The 19,853-nt window shown below is 32.2% G+C and overlaps 1 protein-coding gene across 3 annotated transcripts in view; it reads left to right on the top strand.

The window, feature by feature from the left end:
* Nucleotides 1-19,853, top strand: part of LOC125069691 (atypical protein kinase C) — a 214,929-nt gene that overhangs the window by 66,897 nt on the left and 128,179 nt on the right. The window lies entirely within an intron of this gene.

Genomic DNA, 19,853 nt, shown 5'->3' with positions numbered 1-19,853 from the left:
CGCAATTTCGTTGGTCATGGGCTTAAACTGCAGGTCAGACCGATATAAAATTATTGGGTTTTCCTATTGAAAAATTCTCAGTAACAACCCGCGGAGTCTAGGAGTTGGAAGTGCTTACACTCCCGTCACTCGAAAAGCACGTAAAACCGTAGTCATCCCCCTGAATTATTTCTGGTCTCTTCGAATTTGCCGTCCGATGAAAATTCGATAGTAATAACCCAGAATTAATCTCGTGACCATCTGTTAAAATGTTGATGAGCACAACTATAGCTTAGGAATTTGTTTATATCAATGTAAATATTGTGTATACATAGAAACGCCAAGCGCCCCTACGGAGTAGGTAATGAAGTTTCCGAAATGAGAGAGTTAAAATAGTCACTGATCTCCGGTCAGGATCTGGCACGCGTTCCCACTTTAAATACAATACAAAATCTGGATTAAAGTACTAAGCAAGGCTCAGGGAAACTAAAAACATTGAATACTAATTTACACTATAATGAACTCAAAATAAAAAATCTAATATAAATTCTTTTTAAAACTATTTCCAAAATAAATAAATTTGAAATGGTGATATTGTTGTGTTTTTATGTACCATCTGATGTAAGGGCTTTTTGCAATCCCGTCTGAGTGAGTACCACCCACTCATCATGTATTCTATCACCAAGCAGCATACTTAGTATGTTTGTGTTCCGGTTTTAAGGGTGAGTAGGCTAGTGTAACCATAGTCACAAGGGGCATAATATCTCAGTTTCCAAGGTCGATGGCGCATTTGTAATGTAATAAATGGTTAAAAATTCATATGGCACTAATGTTTTTAGACAGTGGTGACCACTTACCATTAAGTCGCCCATTTTCTCGCCAACAGATGCTATAATCATTATTAATTTAAAAAATAAACAAATAGGTATACATTGTTAGACATTTTTAAAATTTTATAACATGTTAACGACATATACAGTTTTCCCTGCGACGTTTTCGTTCACTGAACACGTTACCCTAATTGATATAGTGAGCTAGTTTATTTGTTTGTTTGTTACGTCACTTCTTATCAATCGATAATTATGAAGTTTTGCATGTTGTCAGGGGTATAGAAAAGGAACAGGGTAGCTCAGACCTGCCCCGCTCCCATTCACATGAGGGCAAATTAAGGATATACGTTTTTCAGAATTAGATATATCTCGGACATCTTTGTTTCCACTGTATATATTTTATACAATAATTTAGTTATCCATATTTCCTTACAAAAGGTCTTAATATTATTCTGGTTATAAATAATCCGAATAGTTTCCTGCTCCGTGATACACTATTCTCTCGGCGCCACACTTGTCTAATTGAACTATGCGGTCTGAACAACACCTTTATGTCTGTCTTTTAACGTATCTATAAATGTTTATAATTTTTTTTTTTTCGTTATTTAGTCGTTAATAGATGTAATCATTAGGTATTTTCAACTGTGAAATTTTGACAGGATAACAACGTCTGTTGGGTTAGCTATTGTTTATATATACTTAGTTTTTGTATGTTTCTCACAGCCAAAGATTTTTTAAGGTTTTCTCTTGGATATATTTAATCTCGACCTTATAAATTCAGTACCGTGCTGTAAAAGATTGAAGCGTCAATAGCGCAATGGCTTGTGGGCCGCCTAGCCATGTAAAAAGTCGCAAGTTCGATCGTCACCCCTTGGGCAGTTGTCGTACTAGCACAGGTTTTAAGTATAATTGGATATACCCCATATAGGAATATTAGTAATATCTTAAAATTTAGCATTATTACTATACAAAATAAAAAAAATAGGATACGAAAAACCGTAAATATAATGTCATCTTTCTTTGTTTTAAGACGTTTGCTAGAGTGGATTAAATTATTGAATCGATTTTTGAGTCAATGTTTGTCATATTTCATACGTCATCCTAAAATAATAAAAACTCATATAATATGAATTTCACGCGGTATATCTCAATCCCTTGTCATAGTATATGATCTAAATTACCCCAACAGGCATGAACACTTACGCTAGAGATAAATCATATGAGAATATTTTTTATCGCCTTAATTTACTGCTTGCTCGGCGCCAACGCCAACTGTCACACCTTCGTCTCATTGTTTACACGCTTCTGACGTCACTGCTACGACGTCACTGCCTCGGGATATTACGTGATAATTTCTCTGAATTTAGTCTTAACATATCAAATATTAAACTCGGTGTTATAAATACATTATTATTTATTTTCATCTCGATTGATCTGATCTATTTTAGTGGATATTAAATTATTGCATTACACGATGTAGCCTGTGTCGTAGGTTGTAGGTATGATACAGCTTAAGGCGTGTATGTATTTAGGTTTTCTCGTACCATATGTACATATAAAAGCAGCTATGTTGCAGTCAAAGTGGATAAAATATAATAATATAGGTAGAATATATGTTTATATAGCCAATACATATTTGCATAATAATTTCGAGCGATAACTTCGCACATCTCAGAAAACTTTACTTGCACTTTAAAATATTAGTTTTTGACTTAAAATTCAGAACTTTTAAATTAGTTCGAGTGGTTCCACAGAATGTATAAAGTTTTCAGTTCTACGAGGGTAAAGACAAAATATTTTATTGTAGTTGGATTAACTAGTATAATATTAAAATGACGGGAATATTTTTACGATTTGTTATCAATATGTACTTTGAAAGTTGATGTTTTATTTATGTTTTTATATGTTTTCGTTTATATGTAGTATATTATATAATTATCAAATAAAAAACTTTAACATTTTTATTACGTCGACACTTCGATTATGGGTACAGTCTTAGCGATGGTTTATAGTCCGTGAGTCAGGACATAAGTATAAAAATATCTACACACAAATGGGGGGGGGGGGGGGGGGGCACTCTGGCGTGGGGGAAACGCGTAACACGTATTTCCAACGAAAAAAAGGATGTAGGGTAATCTCCTTAACTAAATATATATATATTTATATGTATACAAAAAGCAAGATTACATTATAATTTGATGTAAAAAAAAATCTTAACAAAAAGCTATACAAGTATACAAATACAATCGTTAGTGGCTTTCCGAAGAAATGTAAAAAGTACAAACCCAATAATTGCTAACGGAATGAATGGAAAATGTTTTAATTGGTTGCGTTCCGAACAATTTCTAGAAGGTTATTTCGATGTCGTATTCCAATATAAAGTAAATTTTCAAGAGTAAATGTTCTGTTATGATTAAACAAATAGTTTCTGTTTTGTATTCTTTATCGATCGCTTACAGTGTGCGGATAGAAGAGCCCCATTGAAATGGATTCATTAGTCAAAAAGACGGGTTCCAATATTTTAGCGAGTGAATAGGAGAAATTATTTCGCATCGCGGCAGCGGCATTCATTCGATCGCGACGCGTTGCCTTTCCTATATTATTTGTTGGATTTTAATCTTTATTGTGTTGGAATAAAGCCTTTCTAGTTAGTCATTTAAATTGACATTTCAGTGTATTCATTTTTAACTCCGTGGCTAAAAAGGGCGTTTGGTGCGTGAATATACGTAGTTGCATGGATATTCGATGGGGTTTTCTGGATATCAGTCCGAGTGTCAGATACGTCCACAAAGCTCAGTAATAATTCAAAGCCGTAATAAACATTTGTTACATATTATTTTTTATTTCACAAAGATCCAATCACTTAGTTTGTATTTATACCAGCAGTATTCCTTATACGTGTAGCCGTATTCCTTGCATGATATTTCCTTGCATTTATTTTAATCGGGTAAAAATTGGAATGATTATGATGTGGTCACTATCAAAAATATATTATAAATAAATCAAATATTTTATTCTTAGCATCAAAGTTAATAATAATACTTTCTACGTTTTTTTCTTTTAATATAGCACCTATGAAACCACTTTATTTCCCTCAATTGTTAAAAATCATGGACTTGTTTCAATTTCGAAAAATTACAACATATTAATATTTTTAACAAATAAAATAATAAACTGTTTATAGTTATTAGAAATCAAATATCACAGTTAGTGTACCTGTAGATGTATTCTATAAAAAGAAACTCGAAACTCACCGCAGAAAACGCGCGTGAAATGTCAGAATGTGACATGCGATATTGACTATAATAATTAAAAAAATAATAATAAATACGTATCAAAATGACCTTAAGTTTTTGAATAGTATATGAGAAACTGTAATAAAGAATGTAGAAATGAAGTTCAATTTAAACCATTTACAAATGCTTTCGAGAAATATTTGGGGTAATATATCCTTCCAATGTGTCAGTGTTTGTAAACCTGAATGGACGGTAAGGTTTATTTTACTTATACCAAACAAAGCGAAGCATCAATACTAGGGTTAAGGAATACATAGGACGTGTCAAAAACAGACAGTGTTTCGATGTCGGCGGTTCCTAAACGTGTTCAATATAAACCGAACCGTTTTATTCACTTTGATAGTCCAGACCTTGTTAGAGAATATCGACTCGTACCTGTGACACGTGGAACTGTTCGAAATTTAAAATATCATTCATTTCAATTCAAGATTATCATATTTTCATTAAGATTATTCGTGTACGTGTGTATAGGTGTACGGGCCGCCTAGCGATGTAAAAAGTCGCAGGATCGATCCTGACCCCTTGGTCTATTGTCACCCCCACTACCAACACAAGTGATAAGCTTAAAAGAAGGGGTAAATAGGAATATTTGCTATTCCTTAATCAATTTAGGGCATTGCTACATTTTTTTTTAAAAGACGGTCTATGTGCTTTCAGTGTAGAACGATATTAGTTAATCTGACTTTGATCAGTGTTTCAAAAACTAGAGCTAATTTAAAAATAAAATACAATAACAACATCATTACGCCAAGTCAGGGCACGGAAGCAGCTTATTGTTGACTGGTATGACTCTTCATAATCGTAGAGCGTGACAAATCACCGAAACGCTTACAAGAGCACAAGATTTATATTTGATTTATCATTCGCCATTACTTTATATTGCCACGAAGAAAACTACTGGATCTAAATTGCTTTCGTCTTCCCCAGACACTCTGTCGACATACGAAAATGTATAAACACTAGCTGCACGTCCCGACTTCGTACGACAAAGTTGCCCTCCCATTTACTCCCCTAAAGTTGTAAATTTCTAAAAATCCTCCCATAGCGAATGCTGAAATCCTGGGTGCAGAATCAGGTTATGCAAAAGAGGCATTGTCATCGGACCTGAATCAACATGCGAAATTTCAGATCCGTAAAAAAAAAATCCGTTTCTAGTGAACACTCGCAAACAATGCAGGTTATTTTTTGTTTGGATATAGGTAGGTAGGCGGACGGCCAGATGGGCCGCCGATAGACATTGTGCTGTAAGAAATATTTGCCGTTCCTTACATCGCCAATCCGCCTTCGACTTTGGGAACTCAGATGTATGTCCCTTGCAGCTTGTAGTTTCACTGGTTCAGCTACCCTTTAGAACCGAACACAATAAGAATTGCTGTTTGGCGGTAGAATATTTGATGAATGGGTGCTACTTAAACAGACGGGCTTGTTCAAAGCCCTACTACACCAAGTTCTACATAAAATCTTTATAAATCCACTATTTTGTTTCATATAAATGACCAACGAATTGATCGTAACAGTTGCGTTGTGTTAAGTTAATTGGTTAGAAAATATCGGTGGTTTATTTGTAAAGTTGTATAGGAACGTAGTTACTTATTTCTCGTTAAAGCAACGGTTTGACAGACGCTATTCACCGACCACACCGCGGCAGTATATTTTAGGGTTGATTACAATTGAGTTTTAAGTTTTAAACAGAATTTATCGAAGTGCTAATATTTCAAGGAGTTTAGTTTTGTTTAAAATCGTTCGTATCTTAATTAGAAGTTATGAAGTTAGTTGATTGGTACTTTGTTAAGTTTATTGTGTAGTTAATATCAAAAGATTAATAAATTCATTGTCCAATTCTAAATTTAACGTCTAAATAAATCCGGATAAAACAAGTTCATGTTAAATGTTTTCATGATGATATCATACATTTGTTTACATACATTAATTAAGAGTTTTTTTATTTACGGGAGTCAGGTAACAAATAAAACATGTGACACTAAATCATAAATAAAGTTGATTTGAAGTGACAACCCTACATTCCACTCAAGTGCTCCAATTTCCTCATTTCAAAATACTCCACTCAACAAAACTATTCTTTCCTTACAGGTAAGTGACTGGCTTAATTCTACCATGAATTAGCTCGATTCGACAACCCTACTGGATAAATGGTGGCAGTTATCAGGTATGTGCAGACTTTACGGTTACACAGAGAAATAATTTTGAAAGATTAAATGCGTGATTAACGATTTAATTAAAAACGGAAGGGATATAATAAATAGCCTTATATGACGTTAAATTAATGTATTTTTCTTTTTTTTTAATTTTTATGTATATCTTTTTTCTTTGTAATAGGCGGATTGCGTAAATGTATAAATAATAAAATTGGGCTATTCGGACTTCGCTGCTCCGAGGGTTTCTTTTCACCAGACCGTTGGACAAACAGACACTGATGTAACAAAAAATTTACGTAAACGGGAGGTACCCTATAGTTTTTTATTCCCTTTGCGATATAAACCGTTTGTGCTTTTAATCCAATCTCAGATCTCAATCCTTGGTAATAATTTGATGGCTCCACGACCCAAAAGAAATGTTTTTTTTTTTTGTACGTTGAACATACGCTTTATATATACACTTATTATACCCTAGCGTGCCGTGCCTGTTTCGTAGCTAGTATAGATATAATTGATCATAGAAAATGATGATTATGTATTCATACTTATGTTTACTTATAATTATATCGTTTATTAGTAACGTAGCTCCTATAGGATTTATTAAAAGTATTTTATACCATTTCTAGTATATTTTTTTTTTGTTCTGAGTTCGCTACTGTCATCTGTATTCACCTTTATTGTACGGCTGACGCTATAATTTGGTTTCGTTGAGGGAATTTTAAATGAGGACTGACAAGAAATGCTCGTAGTTTGGTGAATTTACACGTAAAGATTTTTTCGATATTTATTTCCAAGTACTCATTACTTGGAAATAAATATCGAAAAAAACTTTTAATTACTTGAACGTGTTTTTGGTAAGCAGTACTTGAAATAGTAATACAATATAAATAATTTTTGTCTGTCGTAGGATATATTATTTTCTATGTTATCTACAATCAATATGGAAAATCTTTTTATTTGTTTAAGATGTTTGGAAATAACCAACAAGACACACACGTAAAGTAATAGTACTTAATAGGACTTACATTGTTAACCTTGAGCGCTTATTATAACAAGTGAAAAACAGTTATTATAAAGTGATTTAAAAATACACTTAGCGTTCTTATTAAACATTAGAACTCGTGTTATAAAATCTAAATTTTAATTTTAATAAACAATGAAATGATAAACTTTCGACATTTTAATACGCCATATAATATGTAACACAATGTAATGATCGTTACTTTATATACCCTGCAGCTTTTTGGTAGCCTGCCTTTATTATCGCTCCATAAATCCCAACTTTAATATTGATGTACAAACGTTATACAAGCAATAACATCCCTTATAACGTCAGTCTATAACCTAATATTGCTTGAAAATCAACGATAGCTTTTAGTCGTTTTTTTACGGTTTAAAGTATTAAATATAGGGAGTTACTAAAAATCCTTTGTTATTCGACATTAATTAAACATTTCATTTGCTAAGAGATTTCGATGGTGTTTTAGAACTGTGTTGTTTTAATTTTCTTAGAGACTCATTATGATAAGCCTGTGTATACTTGTGTACTTTTCTATTAAACCGTATTTTAGTACTAACTAGTGTAACCTCCTTTAAATGTTATAATGATGATTCTTTATCTGTATAAAACTAAATATGTATTAAGTAGATGCAGCAGTTTTAATACTTTTTTTAATTATTTATAGAAACGATTCCGAAATGAATGTGATTCTCTAACTGTGGCAAATGTCACTCTTCAACAAAATCTTTTTCAAATTCATTACCTAACATACGAAATTAGAATCAGTCTAGCTTCTTAGCCGTGGAAACATAACAACATAATTATTGCTATCGCAATTAAAATATATAATAAATATATATAATATATAAAGTCTATGAACGTAATATATGCCATATTGCGTTCATAGACCAAAAATTTGGTTTGAAATTATCAAACGAACGAAAGTTATTTATAGTTATATGTATTGTCCCGACGAGTTATCTCGTTTCTGGACACTTTAAGGCACTCCAGGGTCTCCTAAATCCTTTTCGGATGTCGCTCGCGAAACTTTGCGAATGGGCTGTTGTTTAACGTCATTTTTCATTTGTATATTCTATTTTCCAGTTGGCAAAATATAAAGCGATTTGTTGTATATATTATGAGTTTGTTCGTTTAATATATTTCATATTTAATTTGATAGTAAAAATATGCATTGATGGGAATTTAAACTTCATTAAACAATGTAACATAATTTTTTAATGTTTTAGGATTTTCTTAGTGTAATAGTCAAATTATATTATACTTTATTCAAATATAATCGTTCGAATACTGAAAAATCGTCATAATAAAAAATTACGTAAAAAAGTTACCAGAATTTAGTTTCGATAGAAAAACCGACAAGAAACTCAGTAGTTATTCTTTCTTATATTGAGATGTAATAAAAATAAAAAGTATATAATAATAATAATTTGAACATTTCTTCTAATATGCACGTCTTTTCAATGATATGACTAAACGGAATTGAATGAAATTTGACACAGATATAGATTGTAGTCTAGCACAATGCTTACTTGTAGGTAAATAGTTTTTATCCCGGAAAATATAAATAATAACTGGGCGACGTGCGACAACTAATTTTCCTAATACACATTATGGAAACCTCGAAGATACGTGCCTCGTGGAGGTAGTAGGTAATTTCTTAAGTCATGATCCTTTATGCGGTTCGTTGCGGATAACAGGAACCGTCTTAGAGCGACCGGGATTAAATCTCAGCTCGACTGAGAAAACACCCACAGGACAAAAACGAAACCCTTACTCGCCAGAGATGGATGTATGTCTTTTACTTAGTGGTATAGGACATTTCTAGCATCGATTTGTTCTAACAAGGTATGTTATGTATAAATAATTGACTGTCATTTAAACGGTTAGCTCATTTAAGCTGTTTTGGTTAGGTCCAAAATGTATTTGTAGCAAACAAAGTAAATTGAGCTACAATTGTACTTTTAGTAAGCGGTGAAAATAATATAATAGAAAATGAAATTTAATAAAACAAAACATTTTATTTTATTCATCAAATAAAAATCTTACCTCAACTCACGTAACAAACTTAGAGATTATAGCTTATTAATATCTGATAATTCTTCATTTATTGTCTGACCATTAATCGCTAGTGGAATAATTAACGACAAAAATATACGCTGACAAAATTACTTTCGAGCAGATTTCTCTCGCTAAGCGAATATAAAAATGTTAGCTTGATTAGAAATATCTTGCGATAATGCTCGTCGCTAAAATTATCAAATATATTTTTAAATTAAAATGGTATGATTAGAGCAATGATCTGAAGTTAACGCGATTTGTTCACGATTCGCGTGGAAGTGAGGCCAAGGTATTTCTTCGTCCTCATTAAGATTCCCTCATTACCAAACCGTGAGTGGATCGAATAAGAATAACATGGGATTTTGGGACTTATCGCTTTAATCCTGAGGTCAAATTCAGTTAAAAGCTGTTATTCTGTGCTACGATTGACAAAACACAAAACGAAAATTATTTGGAATAATGATTAATTTTCATATTATATATGTATATCCATATATTACATCATTCTTCTATCATTTAGTCCTTTTGAAAAACGAACATCTATTAACAAAAAGGCGTGCCAGTTCAGTACCTTTTTCCTCATTTTATTAACCGATTTACTTTATCCTTTATTTGCAGCTATTGACGAGCCTTACTTTCACCGATAATCTAATTTTGGAAATAAGATTAGAAAAAAAAAACGAATGCAAATTTCATTAGTTTTCCTCAAATTTTCAATAATTTGTTCGAATGGCAACAACCGGATAATACCAGTTATATTTAATACTAGCTACCCGACCCGGCTTAGGGGTACAATAATGGTCTATAATTCTATATACAACTATTAGATTTTAGATCGATTAAAAAGAAAAAAAAACTCTCTTTTTTCCTGCTGGGGAAGTTCAAATCCTCGGCTTTTCTCTACAATATGTCTTTCTAGTGTTTTGTATTCGACATGTAAACCTTCCTCTTGAATCGCTCCGTTATTTATGTAAACCGCATGAAAATCCGTGGCGACGTTTGAGAGATCTATACGTAACCTTATCTTATATTATGTAGAGACGTTGACAATGTAACATATTTATTGAAATTAAAATGTTACCAAAAAATACCTTTGAACTGTTTGAAAACTTTAACATAAAAATTTTGCAATTTTCAATTATTTTTATGAATGTGATATACATATTTTAAATGGGTTTATTGGAGTCAATGAAAATATATCTTCACAATCTATGGCGAAATGCGACAATTACTTTGGAAAGTTATTTATGGAATCGGTAACGTGACGGCGCGGCTGTTGTGAACGCTTTTGAAATATATGTTGAAGCCTTGATGTGATAAGCGTTATTGATTAACATTTTGTACTTTATACTCCGCGTTTGTTTGTATGTGGAAGTAGTTATACATCAATCTGCCATATCAATATATACATTGGAAAATATAGTAATAATTTACGAATCCAACGTTCATTCTGATAAAAGAATGTCTATAGCGCAATGGTGTACGGGCCGCCTGGCGATGTAAAAAGTCGCAGGTTCGATCCTGACCACTTGAACAATTGTCGTCCCCATTCCTAGCACAAACTTTAGGCTTAATTGGGTATACTGGTGATTTCCTAAAATTGAAACTGCAGTGTTATATATCATCATTGGTTTTCTAATTACACGCGTAACCCAATACATTTGGAATATTATAAGCCTTTATTATGTTTAATATTGTATTTGCAACGAAATATGTTTTAATGGAAATGAAAATCTTATTTAAACTTTAATAAACAAGCGAAGATAAAGTTTTTATTATTTTTACATGAAGATATATTAGAATTATATTTTCTTAACGATTTGTTTTAAAGTTATGTTAGTGTGGGTCCCGCTAGACGTACACACAGACGCAAATGTGAATGTAATGACATTAATTGAATATTGAAACGCAAAGGCTAAAACGATCAATAGAAAAAAGGAAACTGAAAAAGGCACGGATGCGAACATCTGTTATAATGCTAACAATTAAAAAACACTTAAAGTTTTATATCATTTGGTCGAGTTGTCCAACGCGTGTATCTTAATCGAATATTGTGAGTTCGAATCCGGAGAGGGATCGATGAGTTTTTATAAACTTAATGTGTGTTTATAATTTGTGAAGGAAAACATCGGGAGTTGTCGAATGCAATATTGTTAAATTAGTATTCAATAATCTGCACTGATGCAGCTTTCTCCCTGGGAAGGGGGGAAGCTTTTGCTTAGTAGTAGGATACCCTAGTAGTAAGCAAAAGCTTTATTAGATTTTTATTTCCTTCGTTTTTGTACACCTCGTACGCGAAGCGAAAATTTTTGTTTGATTGGATTTCCGCGGTAATCCAACATTTATTTTCCTGACGTTTTCACTCCGAATATTACGTATTATTATTTATGTCAATTAAGTTTATTTTCATATAAAAATTAGAGCATCTCGTTAAATATTTTTTTTTAAATAAATATTGGACAACATCACATACATTACTCTGATCCCAATGTAAGTAGCTAAAGCACTTGTGTTATGGAAATCAGAAGTAACGACGGTACCACTAACACCTCTGGGTGTTAGACAAGACAACGTAGAAAACGAATGATCTTTTTCTACTTCGACTCTGCCGGGAATCGAACCCGGGACCTCGGAGTGGCGTACACATGAAAACCGGTGTACACACTACTCGACCACGGAGGTCGTCAACACAAATGTTACAAAGTGACATTTTATGTAGGAAATTATTTATGTAACTTATTTCATTTATCTGTGGCAATTTTATATAAAACATTGTGAACATTGCTATTATTTCTTCAGTTAATATGAACGCTCTATTCTCGTTAAATTATTTTTTAAATATAGAACAAAGAATACTATTAAAAAAAGTATTAATGAATTGTACTAAAAAGTACTAACTTTTTAACGTCACATGTAAAAGAGAGATAGCCTCTGTTTCCGTTGTCTTTTAATATAGTTTATAAACGATATTTATCGTTTATATTTAAGTATTTAACATGTGTTTTTTGTTTAGTACTAGTTAAAATGTAATATATTTCATAATATGTACCTATATGTAGACAACACGTCAGGCGCCGTTCGTGATATGCTCGTTATACATATATGTCGAAGCTCCTAGGGTGATAACTCGCGAAAATTACGACGACGCCTTCTCTTCATTAGCGGGCGCTGTGGAGCGTGTTCTAAAATTACTCCCTGGGACTCATTATAGATAAAATATAATTTTAATAGAAATTTGAAAGATAATAATTATAGATAAAAATATTTTTTCTCTTACCTACATTTTTAATCCTGATCCGATAAAATAATTAAACAATTTAATTTAGAATTTTTCTAAGAAAATCGTCGTTTTTTTTTAATTCAAAAATCAAAGTACCTATACCTTATCAAATAGGCTTATCAATCATCACTTTATGTAGATTCTAACAAGAAGAAACTTTAAATAAATTATTAAAGTTATTTTTTATTATAACACAAAGGCTTTTTACTTCCCATAGTTTGACATATTTAATTATAATCAATAAAATTGAAAACTTCGATATTTGATACGGATTTACACAAAAATGTGATGCGTTACCCAGATAACATAACAACTCTTAAAATATTGTTGCTTTTATAGTTACAAAATATCGTTTCAATCCATTAGCTTGCGGTTGATCAGCGTTGTGGAATAAGCTACAAATCTTTACAGGGGAATTGCTGTACTGTAAGATGTTGTAACAGATGAAACTGTGTATCTCCGAGCTGAGCGGCTTGCTCGTATATCATCATAGTTGTCTAGAAGTTTTCGTTCTGGAATTGCATAGTTTCCCCAAGTATTAATCATTACATAACAGAGATAGTACACAACATTGCAAGTGGCTCTTAATCAAGTAAACCACCTCGCCGAAGTCGAAACTAAAAGCTAATGCACACATAAATCTAATTTACAAATTTTAACAGGTCCGTACAAATCCTCGCCTGAGGTTGGAAAAAATGTACGAAACATTTCGAACGAACGAACATTTTCTTCTCCTGTTTATTGGAGGGTTTTGAGTTTGTTCTACCAAGCTACTACATAGCGGGTTTTCTGATATATATCTACCTATATGTAGCTTAGGTTTTAAACATTAACGATACTTTATACATACTTATTTATAAAATGTACATAAAAATAATACTTACTCGGAATTGAAATCGCAATCTTCGGTAACCATTCACGGGTTCTGTCCTTTCGGCCATCTGGTCTCTAAGTTAATAAAAATAATAGTGTAATAGTAATTGAAAATTATTAGTATAGAATACTCTAAACAATGCATTTATTTAAAATGCTAAATATGTGTATTAATTTCGTGCTTGCTTTGATTAAAAAAAATCTTTAGAAAATTCTCATGTTTTCCAAGAAAATTCTGAGTCATAAATATACGCTGGAATGGCGGAACGGTGGATTAAGCATAGATCTCTATTCTTTAAAGAAGAGGAATTCCTTTCACTGGCTTTACAATATTAAACTGAAGTTTTCTTTTTTTTTTTGTTTTAGGTAACAAGAGATTCTTCAACATTTTACTTTTTATGTAACTTCATACTAAATCGGGATAAATCGGTATTATGTATTTATTGCATAAAGTGAGCAACAAAATCATTATACATATACATATGTACATACACATGAAATGAGGCAATTAATTATTTAAAAAAATAATTCTTTTTTTGAAAATATCAGATACTTATATTTCCTTTCCTTAACGACATCGAAAATGTTGAATTAAAAAGAATCGCTCTACAGATACGGTCGGTCACTGGAGAATCGATTTTATTAATTTCTGTGAGTCGCTAATTACTGTATTAATTGATTGATGAATCTTCGTTTTCTTATTCGTTATCCATATCATAGGATTAAAAAAAAACCGATTGTAATTATGCTACAAATAAAAAAGGTACCAAGTAAAAAAAAATTACATACCTATATAAATTTTATTAGACTGACAACAATTTTAGGCAGTTTCCAAGGGATATAATTTTTTTTTTCTAAATATTTTTAGTAATATTTAGATATATATTTGGGTATATTTGGGTTTTAAACTAAAAATTAACTTTAATTGTTATTAAATCAAATCAAATTCTTTTATTTAATATAATAGCATTACACTTAATTTTTGATTGTCAAATTTAAAACTACCGCCTGTTCGGAAAAGAAAATATCCTGATCTGAGAAGAACCGGCGAAAGAAACTCATAATAGGACTATAGTATAACACTATTGAAGTGATTTTATTATTAAAAAGGCAAAATATATACGTACAAAAACACCTTTTTATTGATTTTATATTTGTATAATATTAAATGGAAATAAACCGCTACATAGTTTACACCAACAATATTCGTTGCAAGTACAACATTAAAACTATGAAAAATGAATGGTTCAGACGATATAAAAGATTTTACGATTTATAATTTAATCCTACTGCTAACCACGAGCGAATATTTCGTTTTAAACTTTGTGTATGTGAAATAATGGAACGGGTTACATTAATGGAATTAATACAAAAGCGTTATCAAACTTTACTTTATTAAAGTTGTCGTTGTAATGTAGACTCTGTCGAGTTTATTTTTTATATCCATTCTAGCGCTTTCTCCTTCGCAAAGGTGCAATTTGTTAGTAAAGTAAATTATTTGATATGAATATAATGTATACTCGATACCACTCAGGAATAATGTAGCTTTCTATCAGTGATTTTTTTTTAAATTAGATCATTTTTTCCGGGGAATACCCGAAAAGAAAATACAAAAGAACAAATTATACTTCTTTATAATATTAGAATAGATATTTAAAAACAATAAAAATGCTCGTATTTTAAATGTTCATATTCGTTATTAGCGCGTCGAAATCCTTGTTTACTCAAAACACACATCAATCGGTTTTATGGGTTGAAGAGGAGTTTGTTCAAAATAATAAATGATTAATTAAAATAATTGCACTGTTTTTTAAAATACTTTGCAATACGACTTCTATTAGTTATGCCAAAATAATGAAAAAAATCATATGAATTTACAAATATTTTTTAAATGGTCACGGTTTATAGTGATTAGGTAAGCAGAAAAGATTGCTTTACTTCTTTTTTTTTATACGCAAAAACATTAGCAAACTTTTTTGGTTAAACTATTGCAAATAAATATAAAAAAAAATCCTTTCAACAAATAATATTGAAATTCGTATAGCTTTATCAGTGAACAGAGGAACTGCTCAGAGTGTCTTCTCTATCCTACGTGACATTGACGAAATAACTAAAAGCCATTAAATTAGGATTAAAATTGTGGATTTTATATCGTAATGTATAAGTTGTTCTCAAACGTTGTAATACATTTGATTTTTAGAAAAAATCTTTAGCGAAGTCGTACTTAATTTAAGTATCTTCCGTGAGCAGAATAGAGCTGATTCGTCAAAGACGCTAAAGCAGCCTCGCCGGCATGAAAAAGTCGTCGTCGTAAGAAACGCTTACTAAAATATAATCTCATTATATTAAGATTCGACGTGGTACGTAGCTGTAGCTCGTGGCATTCGTAGCACGTCTACGAGCGCTTAAGTCGACCAATCGCTAAGGAATTCGCCTGGAATACATTCGCACCAATATTATTTATTCATTACTTACCTGTCGAATAAACGATTCATAAATTCTTATTTATAAACATATTATACAATTATTATATTTGTATTTTACGCTTAATCAAATGAAGTATAGACTTAAGTGTAACGTATGTGTATTTATATGATTGATGACTTACTGTTTCACCTCAGTAGGCTTAGTAGGACGACGTCTTGTAATATTACTATTGTGTTATAGTGCACGTAAGAGTTTAATAAATAAAGTATATTTTGATTTTTAATAATAGTATATATTATAACAAAAGGAAAAAGTACCCTTTTTGTATTTAAATATTTAATAAAAGTAGGTACTTAATTCATATAAAAATAGGTTTAAAACTTAGTAAGTCAACATTGTTAAAGGATAAATTTAACTTGAATCTAAATAAAATTCGATTGTAATTATATAAAATTTGAATAAAATAAATCCCGACGCATATATTTTCTTGAAATTTTAATGGAAAAAGAATTTTTCAAATCATTTCATTAATGACGGAGTTCTAAAGTAACCGAAATGATAACCATTTCCCCATTTTTTGAAGTCGGTTAAAAATGAAACATTAAATGATTTAATAAACGCAAAGCCAGGGATTAGCGCGTTCGTATCGTATTGAAACGAGACGCTAAAACCGAGTTCAGTGGTTTTTTAATTAATTTTTCATCTCGGGCAAGCCTCGCGGTCGACGGATGGATCGTTAAAAATGTAAGTGTCCATGTGCATATGTATGTATTTCCTTATGTAAGGCCTAAACCTCTATGTAACGTCAGATATTTAAGTTTTTATGTTAAAATATTTCTATAGATGAAAGGTCCAGCATTAGCATAACACGAATAATTAATTAATTTTTTTTTTCTTGTATATTAAATTGGGATTTCGGCTAAAAATTCTTTCCGCTGAGCTTCCTCGTCGTAGGTTTGTGTCTTGTTGGTTCCCAAGGTTGGTGGCGCATCGTTGATGTAAGGAATGGTTAATATTACTTAGATCTCCAATTTCAATAGGCGATAGTATCCACTTATATTGAAGATGTCATTTGATTTTTAAGTTGTTAAAATAGTAAATAAAATCTGCAGATATCGAAGATGGAATCCTATTGAATATAGTCATATCATATCAGCCCTGCATGCTCATATTTTTAGACGAATGCGTCTCGCGTCTCCATCAGTTATACAATAGTACGTGGACGAAATTGTAATTTTTCCAATTTTCTCTCACGGACGAGGGTACAAATAGATAAAGTGGGGATCGCGCTTGATGTAGGTAATGTCAGATGATTTTATTAGCCTGTTACGTTCTATTCCGATCCATTTTAATTTATATAAAAGAACGAATTGAAATAAAACGATAGTTTACCTATAACATTTATAAATTGTTTTGTCTATATATTGTATTTTTTGACAGTAATGAATTCCCTCGTAGCCAGGAATGTGCTCCGGATATCCGAGCGGTGAACTGTCAGTCTTTTCAAATATATCAGCCCAAAAACATCACCCGATAGTCTATTAACACGCCATTAGCCTTGATTACGAGCAACAGGTATAACTTAATTAAGGAATAAAAAAAACAAGTTAAACTAGCTTAAGAATTTCATTAATAATGTGTCTTAAAAATATATTATACTATTTTAAAAGCGTTTATTAAGTAATATTAACATTTTAAATTAACATGGTTATTTTTATTATTAACATTTAAACTTTTCACGAGACTCGTGAACAAGACATTCGTAGATAATGTCGAAATATCGGGCTCCACCAAATAAAAATAAAAAACATGGTAAATATCCCGTTTTAAATACTGTTAGTAATATTAACATTAATGTGAGATTGGGAAAAAACTGCAAAAAATCAAAAGTACGCTTTTATAGAAGTTTATATATAATAAATCAAGAAGGCTAAATAATTGCTAGCAATAAAACCATCCACACTAAAATAATAAATACAAATTAAAAACAACACCAAAAGCAAAGATAATATATTTGTGGTGATAACAAACAAATTTGTTGACCGATTCGAACTCCGCCGAGACGCGTACGGAGCAGCGGATAATTATGTAAAAATGATCCTACGACCTCACCGAATGGTTTCGAAGATAGCCTTCACAGGGTATTTACGGGTAGAAGGTAAATATCCCATTCATCTCGTTTCGCTCCCATGTCCAAGAGTAATCTGTGTTAGATTCGTAATACATTATCTCGTATGCGACTTTGAAATTATCATTTTCAACACTATATTTAAAGCCATGAACGTTTATCTAACTTTTATTCGTGGAAACCTCGACTGAGCGTTGTTATATTTCGTATAATATGTTTAATGATGTAAGCTGATTTAGAGTTCCTCTTTTCCCGGAAGGAGATGGATTATTTCAAATTAACGTGCGCACTAACATGTAATGCTTGGCGGTCAAGATCCCACTGATCCTACTGAGGAGAGATCTGTCGAACCTCGGATAGAAACGCAATGAATGGGTATATTATATGTCCCGCGTTACTTCCGATCCGTGTCGGGGGCTGCCATCACAGATTTTAAACTGCTTAAAAATTCAACATAACTTAGTACCTCCCAAAGGTGTGTTTACCGAAGATTAAGTCGAAATGGCCTAGTGGTTAGTACACGCGAATCTTAACCGAAGATTCCGGGTTTGCGTGCTTTGTGTAGCTTGTGTTAATAATTAATCTTTCGATCGACTTTGAAGAAAACCATTCAGATAAAACCTCGTTTCATAATAACAACGTATCGGACGTAGTTCTGGTACACTTGAATTCACCAATCCGCTCTCTCAAGGTAGAGCTAGACTTTTGAGTATTAACATTTTCAAGATAAATAGACAAAGTTTATATACTTCATAACATTTTATTATGCAACTGACAAACGGATTATGGGTGTGATTAATACTAAATATTAGTCAAAGATACATACAATGATACGATGACGACTGATTATGGTAATTGCAATACCTTTTTGAGTTCTGCAAAGCATGGGAGACAAGCCAGGGGCTCTCGAGAGCCCGAGGGCTCAGGATCGAACCTGTTACTCTTACATTGCCAGGCGGCCTGTGAACTATTGCGCTATTGACGTTATCCATATCCACACGTTTTCATTAGAAACGGATTATGAGGTCAGGTGTATTTGCAGACGGTTTTATTAGAAGTTATGTTGCGGCCACGATGCATCTGCTTTTGTGATAACCGGTACGTTTTAATATATTGTGCTTTTAGTTTTGAAATTATACTCGTTCGTAGTATTTATACGTAGACAGTCGTAGGATTTAAGCATTACGTGCGTAATCTATAATATATAAATTATATTATACAGATTTAAATGTAGACTTAAAAAAAATCTTTATCTACTTAATTTTTATTAATTTGAGTGTATTTTAAACTCCGGTAACTTTTTTACAAATTAATTTATCTTGAACGGAAAATTATTGGTTGAGTTCGAATATAACTTTTTTATAGTATTTGGGTTTATTGCGACCAATTTCTACTAACTCCCGCCAGCGAACCTTATAGGAAACGTCATAATCATATGATAGGTGCGGCGCATTGCGCCCACCTGTCGCCGCGCGTGCGTCCCGCGGTGACGTCACGCCGACCGCGCCCGACCGCCGCCGGGGCCGCCCGACCGCCAGCCAGCCAGCCGGACCGGATTGATCCGCCAACACTCCACCGACACCTCACCAACTGCTAATCAAATGAGTAAAAATTCTCGAAATCTACAATAATATAAGTAACAGCGGACTTAACTATCTGGAGGTTCGAATTCTCGAAGTAAATTTTTTTCAGCGCTCTCCAAACCTAATAAGCCCAAATTAAAACACATCGGGGAGCGATCTCATGGCATGTCTCGCTGGCTCCTTATCTAGTTCTTAATCCAAGATAAATATTACATCAATCGG

This window comes from Vanessa atalanta, chromosome 16 (genome assembly GCF_905147765.1).
Source record: "Vanessa atalanta chromosome 16, ilVanAtal1.2, whole genome shotgun sequence".
Classification (NCBI taxonomy): domain Eukaryota; kingdom Metazoa; phylum Arthropoda; class Insecta; order Lepidoptera; family Nymphalidae; genus Vanessa; species Vanessa atalanta.
This window is presented reverse-complemented; position numbering and strand designations above follow the sequence as displayed.